The sequence below is a fragment of the Cervus canadensis genome, chromosome 1 (assembly GCF_019320065.1).
Source record: "Cervus canadensis isolate Bull #8, Minnesota chromosome 1, ASM1932006v1, whole genome shotgun sequence".
Lineage (NCBI taxonomy): Eukaryota > Metazoa > Chordata > Mammalia > Artiodactyla > Cervidae > Cervus > Cervus canadensis.
In genome coordinates this window covers 92256618-92275320 of record NC_057386.1, presented here as the reverse complement: position 1 = coordinate 92275320, position 18703 = coordinate 92256618, and the positions used below count along the sequence as shown (strand labels likewise).

The 18703-nt window shown below is 36.8% G+C and overlaps 1 protein-coding gene and 1 non-coding gene across 6 annotated transcripts in view; both read right to left on the bottom strand.

The window, feature by feature from the left end:
• The window catches only part of NUDT6 (nudix hydrolase 6), a 67184-nt gene that overhangs the window by 25678 nt on the left and 22803 nt on the right, over positions 1-18703 (bottom strand). The window lies entirely within an intron of this gene.
• LOC122424797 lies at positions 18362-18499 on the bottom strand. The gene has a single exon (XR_006264538.1). It is a non-coding gene; the product is annotated as a U4 spliceosomal RNA (small nuclear RNA).

The following is an 18703-nucleotide window of genomic DNA, read 5'->3' as shown; positions in this document are numbered from 1 at the left end:
AAAGAATCTTGTGCATGGTACAAGTTTCCTAAGTGATCTGCTCTGTATTTGCCTTCAAAATATTTTACTGCTACTTTTGCTAAGTGAATAACTATGGATTCAGAGTGACTTAAGATCCTATCTGACTGAGTGTTCTAAACGCTTTTGATATTCTTTGACACAACTTTCTAAATCAAATTCTAATGAAGTCTTTTAAACCTCTAGCTAACTTTAAGATGCTTCAAAAGGCCCCTGAAACATTCCAAAGACAGATATAAACTAGATTCATTTGATACGTTAAATTACAAGAGAAGTTCATGACACTGTACAGGAGGCAGTGACCAAGTCCATCCCCAGGAAAAAGAAATGCAAAAAGGCAAAATGGTTGGCTAAGGAGGCCTTACAAATAGAGGAGAAAAGAAGAGAGGCTAAAGGCAAAGGAGAAAAGGAAAGATATACCCATCTGAATGCAGAGTTCCAAAGAATAGCAAGAGAGAGAAGAAAGCCTTCCTCAGTGATCAGTGCAAAGAAATAGAGGAAAAGAATAGAATAGGAAAGACTAGAGATCTCTTCAAGAAAATTAGAGATACCAAGGCAACATTTCATGCAAAGATGGGCACAATAAAGGACAGAAACAGTAGGGACCTAACAGAAGCAGAAGATATTAAGAAGAGGTGGTGAAAATACACAGAAGAACTATATAAAAAAAGATCTTCCTGACCGAGATAACCACGATGGTGTGATCACTCACCTAGAGCCAGACATCCTGGAGTGTGAAGTCAAGTGGGCTTTAAGAAGCATCACTGTGAACAAAGCTAGTGGAGGCGATGGAATTCCAGTCGAGCTATTTCAAATCCTAAAAGATGATGTTGTGAAAGTGCTGCACTCAATATGACAGCAAATTTGTAAAACTCAGCAGTGGCCACAGGACTCATAAAGGTCAGTTTTCATTCCAATCCCAAAGAAAGGCAATGCCAAAGAATGTTCAAACTATTGCACAATTGCATTCATTTCACATGTTAGCAAAGTAATGCTCAAAATTCTCCACACTAGGCTTCAACAGTACATGAACCGAGAACTTCCAGATGTTCAAGCTGGATTTAGAAAAGGCAGAGGAACCAGAGATAAAACTGCCAATATCTGTTGGATCATAGAAAAAGCAAGAGAGTTTCAGAAAAACATCTACTTCTGCTTTATTTACAACGCCAAAGCCTTTGACTGTGTGGATCACAATAAACTGTGGAAAATTCTGAAAGAGATGGGAATACCAGACCACCTCACCTGCCTCCTGAGAAATCTGTACGCAGGTCAAGAAGCAACAGTTAGAAACGGACATGGAACAACAGACTCATTCGAAATAGGGAAAGGAGTACGTCAAGGCTATATTTTGTCACCCTGCTTATTTAATTTATATGCAGAGTACATCATGCAAAATGCTGGGCTGGATGAAGCACAAGTTGGAATCAAGATTGCTGGGAGAAACGTCAATAACCTGAGATACGCAGATGACACCATCCTCATGGCAGAAAGCAAAGAGGAACTAAAAAGCCTCTTGATGAAGGTGAAAGAGGAGAGTGAAAAAGCTGCTTAAAACTCAACATTCAAAAACTAACGTCATGGCATCCAGTCCCATCACTTCAATACAGATGGGAAACAATGCAAACAGTGACACACTTTGTCTTATTGGGCTCCAAAATCACTGCAGATGGTGACTGAAGTCATGAAATTAAAAGATGCTTGCTCCCTGGAAGAAAAGCCATGACCAACCCCTAGATATGTGTTAAAAAGCAGAGACATTACTTTGTCAATAAGGTGCATGTAGTCAAAGCTATAGTTTTTGCAGTAGTCATATATGGATGTGAGAGTTGGACCATAAAGAAAGCTAAAGCTCAGCACTGAAGAATTGATGCTTTTGAACTGTGGTGTTGGAAAAGACTCTTGAGAATCCCTTGGACTGCAAGGAGATCCAACCAGTCCATCCTAAAGGAATCAGTCCTGAAAATTCATTGGAAGTACTGATGCTAAATCTGAAACTCCAATACTTTGGCCACCTGATGTGAAGAACTGACTCATTGGAAAAAACCCTGATGCTGGGAAAGATTGAGGGCAGGAGAAGGGGATGACAGAGGATGAAATGGTTGGATGGCATCACCGGCTTGATGGACATGAGTTTAAGCAAGTTCTGGGAGTTGGTGATGGACAGGGAAGCCCTGAGTGCTGCAGTCCATGGGGTTGCAAAGAGTTGGACATGACTGAGCGACTGAACTGAACATTAGAAAACTAGACTGGGTGCCTTATGAACAATGCCTATATATTATTACCCTTACAGAAAGCGACTGGTATGGGACTGACTGTATCAGATGACCAGAGATTCACTGGGTTGTACCTAATGGGACTCAGTAGATTTGTGGTACTAATGTATGGCCTTGGCTTCCACTTTCCAGGAAAGTGTACCCTCAGATTTTCATGGACTCAAGGTCATATACATAACAATTTAGGGATGATTCTAGCCAATCTACCGTTGGTATGAGCCCGATGGGTCAAGAGCTCTATATTCTACCAATATGACCATGTAGCAGCCATTTTGCACCTTCAATAGGGTTGAATAATGTAATTGGTCATATTGAAGCCTTAAATTTTACTCAACAAGCTTTAAATAATAGTAACAAGGCTATCAGCCTACTGAATTCTGAGGTCTCTATGATGACCAAAGCAGTACTATAAAACGGCATCACCCTTGTCATCCTTATAGCATCTCAGGGAGATACTGGTGCCATAATTCAAACTGAATGCTGTGTTTTTATACCTGATGAATCCTCTACTATAACATGTTTAATGAACCATATAAAAAATCAGATATCTGCCTTAAGTGACCCACTCCCTAGTCTTGATGACCTCTTCAAAAACTGGTTTAGTGTGAGAAGCTCTTAAGTATTTAGTTATAACTCTACTGTTACTCGCTGTATTATTTGTATTTTGCTTTGTCTACAAGATTATTGTTTCCTGTATTACAAAATGGGTAAGTGAACCTCCAAAAATGATGATGACAAGGCAACTTGAAGTAGTAGATCACATATCTATTTCAGTGTGTGACCAATGATTATAATTCTAAATATGGGAAGAAACAAGAGGAAATCTTTCCTGGATTACAACAGATTAAGACAGGTTGGTCCAGAAGCCCCTTTGATTACTGATGATAAGACCTAATCCAGTAATAGCACACTGAGTGGCCTGTGAAATCTTTGCCAGAGCTAGGAATGAGCCCTCCTAGCACCGTTGTATGAAATGGTCATGAAATGCCTCCCAAGTACGGTCTAACTTATGATCATGAGAAGGTCCTGTCAACTACAAACTGGCACTTGCCATGGGTGCTTGCCATCTACCTCTACAAGGATTAAATCATGTGCTGCTGCAGTGGCTGAGCTTTGACAACCCCTGAAGGAGTTCAGAGTGGAGAGCAGAAATGAGGCACTCTGTGCTCAGGGAAAAACTGGCAGGATAAGTCTTCAGATAGTTAAGAAATTCTCAGTAGCTGATTTTATAAGCCCAATTCTTATATCTTCTTGTATCTAGAAAAGCATTAAAATCCTTTCTGGTGACATCTATTTCTCATGACTAGAAGAAACCTTCTGGAAAAATATGTGCTTGTGCTTGACTGCATGCTGTTTCCTTTAATCAGTATCACATATATAGTGTCCTTTCCCCCTACCTGTGTGGAACAGTTTCTCAGCTATACAAGGTGGTATCTCCCAGGCTGAAGTTCTCATCTTAGCTCAAATAAAACTTAGCTTGCAACTCTCATGGTGTGCATTTTTTAAAGTCAAGAGTATGGAAACACAAAAGACTCCAAATAGCCAAAGAAATCTTGAGGAAGGAAAATATAGCTAGAGGAATCAGGCTGTCTTACTTTAGATTATACTATTTTGACAGAAAGCTACAGTAATCAACACAGTATGGTACTGGCACAGAATCAGAAGTACAGACCAACTGAACAGGAAAGAAAGTCCAGAAGTAAGCCCACAGAACTATGGTAACCTAATCTATGACATAGGAGCAAGAACATACAGTGGAGAAAACACCATCTCTTCAATAAGTGCTGCTGGGAAAACTGAAGAGCTACATGTAAGAGAGTGAAATTAGAACATTCTGTATCTCTAACACCATATACAAAAGTAAAGTCAAAATGGATTAAAGACCTAAATGTAAGGCTGATACTACAAAATTCTCAGAGGAAAACATGGGGAGAACACTGTGACATAAATTGTAGTAAGCTCTTTTTTTTTGATTCATCTCCTGGAGTAATGAAAATAAAAAAAGTAAATGGGACCTAATTAAACTTAAAAGCTTTTGCACAGCAAAGGAAATCATATTTAAAATGAAAGACAATGCTTAAAGTGGGAGAAAATATTTGGAAACAAAATGACCAACAGGGATTAATCACCAAAATATATAAATAACTCATGTACCTCTATATCAAAAAACCAAACAACCCAATCAAAAAATGGGCTGAAGATCTAAATATACATTTCTCCAAAGAATACAGATGGCCAAGAACCACATGAAAAAATGCTCAATATCACAAATTATTAGAGAAATGCAAATAAGAACTACAATAAGGTATCACTTCACACCAGTCAGAATGGCCAAACAATCTACAAACAATAAATGCTGGGTAGAAAAGGAAACTCTCCTACATTGTTGGTGGGAATGTAAGTTGGTATAACCACTATGGAAAACAGTCTGGAGGGTCCTTAAAAAACTAAAAACTGAGCTACCATATGATCTAATGATCCCACTCCTGTGCATATATCCAGAGAAAACCATAAGCCAAAAAGATAAATGCACCCCAGTGTTCACTGCAGCATTTTACAATAGCCAGGAAACAGAAGAAACATAAATGTACATCAATGGATAAAGATGACATGGTGTGTATATATATATACACACACACAATGTATTATTACTCAGCCATAAAAATCAATGAAACAATGCCATTTGCATCAACCTGGATCGACCTAGAGACTGTCATACTGAATGAAGTAGGTCAGACAGAGAAAGACAAACATGATATCACTTATATGTGAAATCTAAAAAAACACAGTACAAATGAAACTATTCACAAAAGAGTAAGAGTCACAGATGTGGAAAACAAAGTTACGGTTACCAAGGGAAAGGGGGTGGGGCGGGAGGGATAGACTGGTAGACGGGGTCTGAGACACACACACCACTACATGTAAAACAGGAAACAGGAACCTACTGTATAGCAGAGGGAAATGTCTCTCTCAGTCTCTCAACTGTGTCCGACTCTTTGCGACCCTATGGACAGTAGCCCGCCTCTCTCTGTCCATGAGATTTCCCAAGCAAGGATACTGGAGTGGGTAGCCATTTCTTTCTCCACAGGGAGCTCTTCTCAGTACTTTTTAATGGCCTATATGATAACAGAATCTAAAGAAAGGAGTATATATAGGTATATGGATAACTGATTCACTTTGCTATATAGCAGAAACTAGCGACACTGTAAATCAACTATAATCCAATATTAAAAAAAAAAAAATCTTCGAAGAAACAAGTCCAGGATCAGATGGCTTCACAGGTGAATCCTATCATTTAGAGAAGAGTTAACACCTATCCTCAAACTGTTCCCCCCAAATGCAGAGTAAGCAATAACCCCAAGCTCATTCTACATAGCTATCATCATCTTGATACCAAAACCAGGCAAAGATATCACACAAAAAAAGGAAATTACAAGCCAATATCACTGATGAACATAGAAGAAAAAAATCTTAACCCAATATTAGCAAACCAAATCCAAGAATACATTAAAAGGATCAAAGACCACGATTAATTGTCCAATATGCACAAACCAGTCAGTGTAACACACAACATTAAAAAAAGTGAATTAAAACCCTATCATCTCAATAGATGCAGAAAAAAGCTTTTGACAAAATAAAAAAATTTATGATAAAAACTCTCCAGAAAGTTAGCATAGAGGGAAGCTATGTCAACATAATAAAGGCTATATATAACATGCCACAGCTAACATCATTCTCTGTGGTGAAAACTGAAAGCATTTCCTCTAAGATCAGAAATGAGACAAAGATGTCCACTCTTACCACTTTAATTCAACATAATTTTGAAAGTCCTAGATATGGTAATCAGAGAAAAACAACAAATGAAAGGAATCCAGATAGGAAAAGGAGACATAAAATTGTCACAGTTTGCAGATGACATGATACTATATATATAAAATCCTAAAGATGCTACCAGAAAACTTCTAAAGATCATCAATGAATTCAGTTAAGTTGCAAGATACAAAATTAACACACACATTTCTTGCATCTGTGCACTAACAATGAAAGATCAGAAAGAGAAATTAAAGAAACAATACCATTTACCATCACATCAAAACTAAACCTACATAAGGAGGCAAAAGACTTGTACTCCAAAAACTGAGACACCAATGAAAGCCAACAAAGATGACACAAACAGATGGAAAGATATACTTCTTGGATTGGAAGAATCAGTATTGTCAAATTACTATACTACTGAGGGCAATCTATAGATTCAGTGTAACCCCTTACAAATTACCAATGGCATTTTTCATAGAACTAGAACAAAAAGTGTTTATAAATTTGTTTGGAGACACAAAAGACTTGGAAAAGCTGAAGCAATCTTGAGAAGAGAAAAATAAAATTAAATGGAGGCACCAGACTCCCAGACATCAAACTATACTACAAAGTTACAGGATTCAAAACAGTATGGTACCATCACAAAAACGAAAGTACAGATCAACTGAACAGGATACAAGCCCCAGACGTAAACTCGTGCACCTATGGTCAATTAGTCTATTTCAAAGGAGGCAAGACTATATAATGGAGGAAAGAGTCTCTTCAGTAAGTCATGCAGCGAAAACTGGGGCACTATATGTGAAAGAATTATATTAGAACATTCTCCAACACCATACACAAAAATAAACTCAAAATGGATTAAAGACCTAAATGTAAGACTGATACCATGAAACTCTTAGAGGAAAACATAAGCAGAATGCTCTCTGACATAAATCACAGCAATTATCTTTTTGAATCCACCTCCTGAGTAATGAAAATATAAACAAAAATAAAAGAAAATGGGACCTAATTAAACTGAAAAGTTTTTGCACCACAAAGGAAGACTATACAAAATAAAAAAACAGCCCACAGAACGGGAGAAAATGTTTGGAAATGAAGTGATTGACAAGGGATTCATCTCCAAGATAAACAAACGGCTCATGCAACATAATGTTAAAAAACAAAAACAAAAACAAAAAATGGGCAGAAGACCTAAATAGACATTTTTCAAAAGAAGATATATAGATGGCCAAAAAGTGCATGAAAACATGCTCAACATCACTAATTAGTATGAGAAATGCAAATCAGAACTATAATAAGGTATCACCTCACACCAGTCAGCATAGTGATCATCAAGAACTCTATACACAATAAATGTGAAAGACTGGAGAAAAGGGTATCCGACTATGCTGTTGTGGGAATGTAAATTGGCAGGACCACTAGAGAGAACAGTATGGAGGTTTCTTAAAAAATATAGAACTATCATGTGATTCAGCAACCCCACTAATGGGCATGTATCTGGACAAAAACATAATTTGAAACGTACCTGCACTCCAATATTCACTGCAGTGCTGTTTACAATAGCCAAGTCATCGAAGCAAACTAAAATGTCCACTGACAGAGGAATGGATAAAGATGGGGTACATATATACAATGGAATATTACTCAGCCATAAAAGAAAAAAATGAAACAATGCCAAAAAACACAGATGAACCCATGGATAATCATACCAAGTGAATTAAGTCAAATAGAGAAAGACAAATACGATGTCATTTATATGTAGAATTTTTTTGAAAAAAAAACAATGATACAAATAAACTTATTGGCAAAACAGAAACAGACCCACAGACCCACAAGAGACTTCTAATTGCCAAGGAAGGAGTAAATGTGAAGTGAAGGAATAACTTCGAGGAGTTTGAGATTAATATGTACAGTGCTGTAAATAAAACAGATTATCGGCAGGGCTCTACCTTAGAGCACACACACTCCTCAGTGTTCTGTAACCGCCTATACGGGAAAGGAACCAAAGGAAGCATGGATATACATCTATGTTTAATGGGCTCAGCTGTATACCTGAAATGAACACAACACTGTAAACCAACTATACTAGAATGGAAAAACAGAAACTTTTTTAAAAAAGAAGGCTGACCACTATCACCTCTTCTATTAAACATACTATTGGAAGTCATAGCCACAGCAATCAGAAAAAGAGAAGGTATACAAATTGGAAGGGAAGAGGTTACTTCTATTATATGTAGTTGATATGATTCTACACATCAATTCCCCTACATATGAAAGAATTTGAGTTCTGTTCTGACAGCACATTTGTAAGTCCAATTTCTCATAAGTCAACAAAATCAGCGTAGGTACTCAACTAATACAATCAGCTGTATAGTACTGTAAGGTTTATAATTCTTGTCATATAAATAATACATAAAAAATGAACACAAAAATAAAACATTTTTCATCTTACAGTATACTACCAATGAAAAGGATAGTAGTACAGCTCAACAGCTGACATACAGGGGCTGACATCCAGTGAACAGGCAAGATTGGCGGAGTGAGAGGAGGTGAGAGTTGGTAGAGCTGAAGGATTGTCAGCAATAAGAGACAGATGGCCAAGTTGCAATTTCACTCATGCCTGACATTGATGTAAAGCTTATTTGCATCTTTGAACATACGAAACTTGAAGGTTCATATGTAGGGGACTTACTGTATACTGAAAGCGCTAGAGACGTCACTCAAAAACTACCAGAGCTGATAAATGAACTCAGAAAGGTAGCAGGATACAAGATTAACAGAATTTGGCTGCATTTCTTTAAACTAACAATAAAATATCATAAAGGGAATGTAAAAAAAACTTTTCAAAATTGCACCCCCAAAATAAAGTACTTAGGAATATAGCTAACCAAGGAGGTGAAACAGCTTAAGACATTAATAAAGGAAAGTGAAGATGATTTAAAGAAATGGAAAGATATTCTATGCATTTCAATGGGAAGTATTCATATTGGTAAAATGCCCACACTACACAAAGCAATCTATAGATTCAATGTAATCCTTGTTAAAATAGATATGACATTTTTCACAGAACTAGAATAAGCCTAAAATTTAATTAGGATTCATAAAAGACCCAGAATTGCCAACACAAGCCTTAGGAAAAAAGAACAAAGCAGGGGGCATAACCCTCCCAAACTTCAGATAATATTACAAAGTTTCAGTGATCAAAACAGCATGATATAAAAACAGATCAATGCAACAGAACAGAGCACCCAGGAAGAAATCCACACACTGACAATCAATCTTCAGTAAAGGAGAAAAGAATATACAATGGGGGGAAAAAGTCTCTTCAGCAACTAATACTGGAAAAGTTGGACAACAACACATAAACTAACAAACTTAGACACACCCTTTCACCATACACAAAAATAAATGCAAAATGGCCTAAAGATTTAAATATAAGAAATGACAGCATAAAACTAGAAGAGATCACAGGGAAAACATTCTCTGACATAAATCATGCCACTTTTTCTTGGGTCAGTCTCCTGAGGCAATAGAAATAACAAAAATAAACAAATGGGACCTAATGAAACAAATATTTACACAGCAAAGGAAAACATAAACGAAAAGACAAACTACAGAATGGAAGAAAGTATTTAAAAATTATGTGACTGACAGGGGCTTAATTTCCAAAATATAAGAACAGTTCATACAACTCAACGACAGAAAAACAAAAATCCAGTTGAAAAATGGACAGAAGACCTAAACAGACATTTCTCCAAATAAGAAATACAAAATGGCCAAAAGGCACATGCAAAGATGCTCAACATTGCTATCTATTAGAGAGATGTAAATCAAATTTACAATGGTCACCATTAAAAACTCTCCAAATTTTAATAACAAATGCTGGATGAGATGTGAAGAAAAGGGAACCTTTCTAAACTCTGGCTGGGAATATAAATTGGTACAGCCATTATGGAAAACAGGATGGAGGTTCCTCAGAAATCTAAAAACAGAATTACCATATGGTCCAACAATCCCATATACCCAGACAAAACTCTAACCCCAAAATATACACGCACCCCTATGTCACATAGCAAAGTCATGGCATCAATCTAAACAGTCATCCACAGATGAATGGATAAAAATGTGGTAAATATACACAATAGACTACTACTCAGCCATAAACAAGAATGAAATAATGCCATCTGCAACAACATGGATGCAACTAGAGATTATCATACTATGTGAAGCAAGTAAGAGAAAGAAAAATAACACATAGCATCACTTATATCTGGATTCCAAAATATAGAAATGAATCTTTCTGTGAAACAGAATCACAGATACAGAACAGACTAGTGGCTGTGAGAGAGACAGGGAAGGGATGGAGTGGGAGGTTGAGGGTAGCAGATGTAGGCTTTAATACTGGGAATAGATAAGCAGCAAGGTTCTACTGTGTGGCACAGAGAACTATGTTCAATATCCTATGATGAATCATAATGTAAAAGAATATTTTTTTAAAAAATTACATATAGTTCAGTCACTTTGCTGTACAGTAGAAATTAACAGAATATTATGAATCAAATATACTTCAATTAAATAAAGAAATATTCTTTCTCTTGAAAAACTGAAAAAAAAACTTATTAGAACTGATAAATGAATTCAGTAAGGTAGTGGGATACAACATCAATGTATAGACATTGGTTGTATTTCTTTAAAATAAAAATGGAATGTCAGAAAGAGAAAGCAAATGTACTATCTCATTTAAAATAACATAAAAAAAAAAAAATAAACCCTAGAAATAAACCTAACTAAGGATGTGAGAGATTTAAACTCTGAGAATTATAAAACTTATAGAGGAAATTGAAGATAACCAGGGAAATGGGAAGATAACCCATGCTCTTGGATTGGAAGAATTAATACATTTCAAAAGGCTACACTACCAAAAGCAATCTAAGATTTAACATGATCCCTATCAAATCACCCATGATATTCTTCTCAGAACTAGAATAACCCTCACATTTATATGGAACCACAGAAGACTGAGAACTGCCAAAGCAATCCTGAGGAAAAAGAACAAAGTTGAAGGCATACCTCTTCCAGACTAGACAACAGTACAAAGCTACAGTAATCAAAACAGCATAGTAGTGGCACAAAATCAGAATTACTGATCAGTGTAACAGAATAGCAAGTTCAGAAATGGCAGATTAATCTTTGACAAAAGTGGAAAGAATATACAATGTAGAAAAGACAGTGTCTTTAGCAAGTAGTGTTGGGAAAGCTGGAAAGCATGTACATTAGTGAAGTTAGAACATACCCGCACACCATACATGAAAATAAACATAAGATTTTTATGAAAATAAGAAAAAAAATAAGAGGAGTTTCATAAAACTCCTCAGAAATAACACAGGGAAAACATTCTCTGACATAAATCTTAGCAATATTTTCTTAAGTAAGCCTCCCAAAGCTAAAGAAATAAAAGCAAAATTAATTGGTTCAAGAAGGACATGTGTTCATCTTCTGCCAGAGCAGCAAAATTGCACCTAGCTGTAGAACAACCATTGATAAGAAGCCAATGGAACCCACCAAACAAGATACCTCACATCCAAGGAAAAAAGAGAAGCCACAATGGAACAGCAAGAGGGGCACAATTATAATAAAATCAAATCCTATACATGCTAGATGGGGGACCACAAGCTAGAGAACAATAATATCAAAGAAGTTCTAGGTGTGAAGGTTCTAGGCCCCACATTAGGCTTCCTAGCCTGGTGATCTGGCCAAGGGACTGGGAATCTCCAGGGAATCTGACTTTGAAGGCCAGTGAGATTTGATTATAGAAATTCCACAGGATTGGGGGATATAGACTCTTGGAGGGTACAAACAAAATCTTGTCCACACTTGGACACAGGGAAAAGGAGCAGTGACCCAACAGGAGGCTGAGCCAGACCTAACTATGAGTGTTTGAGGGTCTCCTCCAAAGGCAGGGGTCAGCAGTGGTGCAGTATGGGGACGGGGCACTGGCAACAGCAGTCCTAGGAGATTTGTGAGTTCTCCAGGAGGTCGCCAAGAGCCCCACAACAGAGTCTGTAGGCTCCAGGACTGGGTCACCTCATGCCAAACAACTAACAGGAAGGGAGCACAGCCCCACCCATCAGCAGATAACTGTATTAAAGTTTTACTGAGCACAGCCCTGCCCACCAGAGCAAGACCCAGTTTTCCACACAGCCAGTCTCTCCCATCAAAAAGCTTACATGAGCCACTTATCCTCTTCCACCAAAGGGAAAACAGAAGAAATAAGAACAACAATCCCAGCAGGCTCCAGAGCTAATACCACAACCACAGAAAGCTAAACAAAATGAAAAGAAATAGAATTATGTCCCAGATGAAGGAACAAGATAAATCCCTAGAAAAACAACTAAATGAAGAGATAAGCAACTATGTAGAAGAATTCAGAATAATAATAGGAAAGATAATCCAGGATCTCAGAAAAAAGAATGGAAAAGATGCAAGAAATGTTTGGCAAAGACCCAGAAGAACTAAAGAACAAACAGAGATGAACAATACACTAGAAGGAAAGAATAACTGAGGCAGAAGAATGGATAAATGATCTGGAGGACAGACTGGTGGAAATCAATGCCACAAAACAGAATATAGAAAAAATTATGAAAAAAAAATTAAGACAACCTAAGAGACCTGTGGAACAACATTAAATGCCATCCATATTCACATTATAAGGGTCCCAGAAATAAAAGAAGAAGAGAGAAAGGAAAAAAAGAGCGAGAAAAAGAGAAAGGACCTGAGAAAATATTTGAAGAAATAATAGCTGAAAACTTCCCCACCATGAGAAAGGAAATAGTCAACCCAGTCCAGGAAGCACAGAGTCCCTGGCAGGATAAACCCAAGGAAGAGCACACCAAGACACAATAAAAATTAAAGACAAAGATAAAATATTAACAGCAACAAGGGAAAAAAGACAAATAACATCTACAGGAAAACCCATAAGGTGTCAGCTGATTTCTCAACAGTAATTCTACAGGCCAGAAAAGAATGGCAAGTGATGAAAGGGAAGAACCCATAACCAAGAATACTCTACCCAGAAATCCTCTTCTTCAGATTTGATGAAGAAATCAAAGACTTTCCAGACAAGCCAAAGTTAAGAGAATTTGGCACCAAACCAGTTTTACAACAAATGCTAAAGTAACTTCTTTAGGCAGGAAACACAGAGTGGAAAAAGAAGCAAGCTACAAAAAATAAACACAACTAAGAAAATGGTAATAGCAGCATCAGTTCAGTTCAGTTCGGTTCAGTTGCTCAGTCGTGTCTGACTCTTTGTGACCCTATGAATTGCAGCACACCAGGCCTCCCTGTCCATCACCAACTCCCGGAGTTTACTCAAACTCATGTCCATCGAGTTGATGATGCCATCCAGCCATCTCATCCTCTGCTGTCCCCTTCTCCTCCTGCCCCCCCTCCTCAGGGTAGAAGCATACATATCAATAATTATCTTAAATGTAAATAGATTAAATGCACCAACCAAGAGACATAGACTGGCTGGGTGGATGTAAAAACAAGAACCATATATAAGTTGTCTGCAAGAGACCCACATCAGACCTACAGACGCTTACTGACAAAGTAGGGGGATGGGAGAAGGTATTTTAAACATTTGGAAATCATGATAAAGCTGGAGTAGCAATACTCCTATCAGACAAAATAGACTTTAAAACAAAGACTGTTATAAGAGACAAGGAAAGACAATAGATAATGACCAAGTGTTCAATCTAAGATGATGTAACAATTATAGATACATACGCACCCAACATAGGAACACCTCAGTATGTAAGACAAATACCAATAAAGGGAGAAACTGACAGTAACACAATAATAGTGGGGAACTTTTATACCCCACTTTCATTAACGGACAGACCAACCAGACCGAAAGTCAATAAGGAAATGCAGGCCTTAAATGATACTTTAGACAAAATGGCCTTAATTGATATTTATAGAGCATTCCATCCAAAAGCAGACTACATATTTTTCTCAAGTACACACTGTACATTCTCCAGGATTGACCACATGCTGGGTCCCAAGGTAAGCCCTGATAAATTTGAAATCAAAACCATATCAAGCATCTTTTCTCACAATGGCATGACATTAGAAATAAACTACAATAAAAACTCTAAGAAACACAAACATGTGGCGCCTAAATATGACACTAAACAATCACTGAAGAAATAAAAGAATACCTAGAGACAAAGGAAAATGAAAGCACAATGGTCCAAAATTTATGGGATGCAGCAAAAACAGTTCTAAAAGGGAAGTTTATAACAATAAACTTAATAAAACATTATATAAAATATTAATAAAGTATTATATAAAACAAAATATAAAATAAATAAAATATAACAACTTCAGGAAGTCTTACCTGAAGAAACAAGAAAAATCTCCAATAAACAACCTAACCTTACACCTAAAACAACTAGAAAAAGAACAGCAAACCAAACCTAAAGTTAGTAGAAGGAAGGAAACCAAAGAGATCAGAGCAGAAATAAAGGAAATGGTGACAAAGAAAACAATCACAAAGATCAATGAAACTAAAAGTTGGTTTTCTGAATACATAAAATTGATAAATCTTTGGCCAGACTCATCAAGAAAAAAGGGAGAGGACTCATATCAGTAAAATTAGAATGAAAAAGAAGTTACAACTGACCACAGAAATACCAAGGGTCATAAGAGACTACAATGAACAACTGCAGGCCAGTAAAACAGACAACCTGGAAGAAATGGACAAATTCTCAGAAAGGTACAGTCTTCCTAGACAGAAACCAAGAAGAAAGAGAAAATATCAACAGACTCATCACAAGCACTGAAATTGAAATCATGATTAAAAACCTGCCAACAAACAAACGTCCAGGACCTGATAAATTCACAGGCAAATTTTATCAAACATTTAGAGAAGAGTTAACACCTATCCTTCTTAAACTGTTCTAAAAAGTTGCAGAGGGAGGAAAACTTCCCAGCTCATTTTATGAGGTCACCATCTCCCTGATACCAAAACCAGACAAAGATAACACATAAAAAGGAAAATTACAGGCCAATATCACTGATGAACATATATGTAAAAATTCAACAAAATACTAGCTATTCATATCCAACAATAAAAAGATCATATACCATGATCAAGTGGGATTCATCCCAGGGATGCAAGGATTTTTCAACATCTGCAAATCAATCAATGTAATATACCATATCAATAAATTGGAGAATAAAAACCATACCATTTCAACAGATGCAAAAAAAGCTTTTGAAAAAACGCTGCACCCATTTATGATCAAAACTCTCCAGAAAGTGGGCGTAGTGGGCACACAGCTCAACATAATAAAGCCTGATATATGACAAACATACAGCTATCATATGTAATGGTGAAAAGTTGAAAGTATTTCCTCTAAGATCAGGAACAAGACAAGAATGTCCACTCTCACCACTTTTATTCAACATAGTTTTGGAAGTCCTAGCTACAGGTATCAGAGAAGAAAAAGGAAAGGGAATCCAAATTAGGACAGAAAAAGTTAACTGTCACTGTTTGCAGTTGACATGATACTATACATGAAAATCCTAAAGCTACCAGAAAACTATTAGAACTCAACGAATTTGGTAAAGTTGCAGGTTAAAAAATTAATACACAGAAATCTGTTGCATTTCTATATACTAACCATGAAAGATCAGAAAAAGAAATTCAAGAAGCAATTCCATTTACCATTGCATCATAAAGAATAAAAAACCTAGGAATAAACCTATCCAAGACAAAACTATAAAATGCTGATGAAAGAAACTGAAGACATAAACAGATGAAAAGCTTCTGTATTGGAAGAATCAATACTGTCAAAATGACTATACTACCCAAGGCAATCCACAGATTCAATGTAATCCTTATTAAATTACCAATGGCATTTTTCACAGAACTAGAACAAAAAACCTCCAAATTTGTATGGAGACACAAAAATCCTGAATAGCCAAAGTAATCTTGAAAAAAGGAGCTGGAAGAATCAGGTTCCCTGACTTCATACTAAACTACAAAGTGACAGTCATCAAAACAGTATGGTACTGGCCCCAAAACTGAAATATAGATAAATGAAACAGGAGAGAAAATTGAGAAATAAGCATATACACCTATAGTCAATTCATCTATAACAAAGGGAGGCAAGGCTACACAAAGTTGGAAAGACAGCCTCTTCAATGAATGGTGCTGGGAAAATTGAACAGCTATGTGTGAAAAAAAGAAATTAGATCATTCTTTAACTCCATACACAAAAAAAGCTCAAAATGGATTAAAGACCTAAATGTGAGACCGAGCACTATAAAACTCTTAGAGGAAAACAGATTTGGATCTTTTTTCTATCCATCACCCAGAATAATGGAAATAAAAGCAAAAATAAACAAATGGGAGCTACTTGAACACAAAAGCTTTTGCACAGCAAAGAAAACAATAAACAAAATGAAAAGATAAACCACAGATTGGGAGGAAAGTTTGCAAATGATGTGACTGATAAGGGATTAGTCTCCAAAATTTACAAACAGCTTAGTAAAATCAAAACAAACAATCTATTCCTTTTTGTTTAGAGGCCTTGAACAGACATTTCTTCAAAGAGGACATATAGATGGCCAATAGGCACATGAAAAGATGTTCAACACTGCTAGTTATTAGAGAAATGCAAGTCAAAACTATAATGAGGTATCACCTCACACTGGTCAGAATGGCTATTAAGCATCAAGAAATCACAAAGCACAAATGCTGGAGAGAACATGGAGAAGGGAACTCTCCTGCACTTTTGGTGGGAATGTATATTGGTACAGCCGCTGTGGAGACCAGTATGCTGCTGCTGCTGCTAAGTCACTTCAGCAGTGTCCAACTCTGTGAGATCCCACAGACGGCAGCCCACCAGGCTCCTCTGTCCCTGGGATTCTCCAATCAAGAATACTGGAGTGGCTTGCCATTTCTTTCTCCAATGCATGCATGCACGCTAAGTCGCTTCAGTCGTGTTTAACTCTGTGTGACCCCATGGACAGCAGCTCACCAGGCTCCTCTGTCCATTGGATTCTCTAGGCAAGAATACTGGAGTGGGTTGCCATTTCCTTCTCCAGGAGATCAGTGTGGAGGTTCCTTAAAAATAGAGCTACCATATGACCCTGTAATCCTAACTCCTGGGCATATATCCAGAGAAAAACATGGTCCCAAAAGATACATGCACTCCTATGTTCACTGCAGCAATGTTTATAATAGCCAAGACATGGAAGCAACCTAAATGTCCACCAACAGAGGAATGGCTGAAGAAGATGTGGTACATATATATAATGGAATAATATTCAGCCATTAGAAAGAATGAAATAAGATGCTTTGCAGCAACATTCATGGACCTAGAGTGTGTCATATGAGTTGAGTCAGACAGAGGATAAATATCATATGACATCCTTATATGTGGACTCTGAAAAGAAATGATAGAAATGAAGTTACTTACAAAACAGAAAGAGACTCACAGAAAACAAACTTATGGTTGCTGGGGGGAAGGGTTAGTTAGGGACTCTGGAAGGTCAGGTACATACTGCTATATCTGCTATATTTAAAATGGATAACCAACAAAGACCTATTGTATAGCACATGGAATTCTGCTCAAGGTTATGTGGCAGTCTCAATGGGAGGGGAGTTTTGGGGAGAATGGATATATATATATTTATTCACTGTTCACCTGAAACCATCACATTGTTAATTGGCTATACCCTAATTGAAAAGGTTTTTGGTGTTGAAAAGAAATAAAAATAAAAAAGCAAAATTAAACAGGTGGGATTTAATCAAATTTGTAAAGGAATCCATAAACAAAATGGATTTGGATAAACAAAAACAGCAAAGGAATCCATAAACAAAATGAAAGAGAACATATTGACTGGGAGAAAAGATTTGCAAATGGTGAGACTGACAAGGGCTTGATTTCCAAAATATAAGAACATCTCACACAACTCAATAACAAAAAAACAAACCAATCGAAAAATGGGTAGAGAATATGAGTCATTTCTCCAAAGACAGACAAATGGTCAACAGGCAACATCACTAACTCTTAGAGAAATGCAAATCAAAATTACAGTGAGGTATATCACCTCATACTGGTCAGAATGGCCATTAGCAGTAAGTCAACAAACAATAAATGTTGGACAGTGTGTGGAGAAAAGGGAACCCTTCTACACAGCTAGTGGGAATGTAAACTGGTGCAGCCACTACTATGGGAGAAAACATGGAGGTTCCTTAAAAAACTAAAAACAGAAAAACCAAATGATCCAATAATCCTACTCCTGGTTATGTATCCAATTAACAATAATCATACCTCGGATAAACCTCACTGGCTACAACAGTGCCACTGCACAAAGCTTGGTACATATCCAGAAAGACATAAACTCTAATTTAAAAAGATACATATCCAATAAAGTTCACAGCACTACTATTCACAAAAACCAAGGCACAGAAAAAATCCTTGTTCTCAGAAACAAACCACTGACTTAAGAAGCTGTGGTATATATTTACAATGGAATATTACTGAGACATAAGAGGAATGAAATATTGCCATGTGAAGCAA